This window comes from Pteropus alecto, unplaced genomic scaffold (genome assembly GCF_000325575.1).
Source record: "Pteropus alecto unplaced genomic scaffold, ASM32557v1 scaffold30, whole genome shotgun sequence".
NCBI lineage: Eukaryota > Metazoa > Chordata > Mammalia > Chiroptera > Pteropodidae > Pteropus > Pteropus alecto.
Genome location: NW_006429782.1, coordinates 1777429 through 1777780, shown reverse-complemented (window position 1 = coordinate 1777780; position 352 = coordinate 1777429).

Below are 352 nucleotides of genomic sequence, written 5' to 3'. Positions count from 1 at the left end.
TATCGGGCCCAGAATGGGGGAGGACCTGGCTCTGCCCCCACCTCCTTCCCTCCCCCGGGCCTTTGCACCTGCTACTCCCTCTCCCCCGCCAGCTTGTCAAGGCTGCGTCCTCCCGATCCTTAGGTCTCAGCCCCCGTCCTCAGAAAGACCGTTTCCGACCACAGACCGCCCGCCCTCCCCACCAAGCGACTTCCCATCCTGCATCACCAGGTATTTATTGGTTTCCTTGCTTTTTTCTCTTGGGCGGTGTTTGTGGTACTGGACGCGAGCCTCAGTTTCTCCACTGGGCACTGATCGAAAGGACCGCGTTGGTGCCGGGAGCCACGGCTCCAGTTTGGGGGGGGCGGCCGGC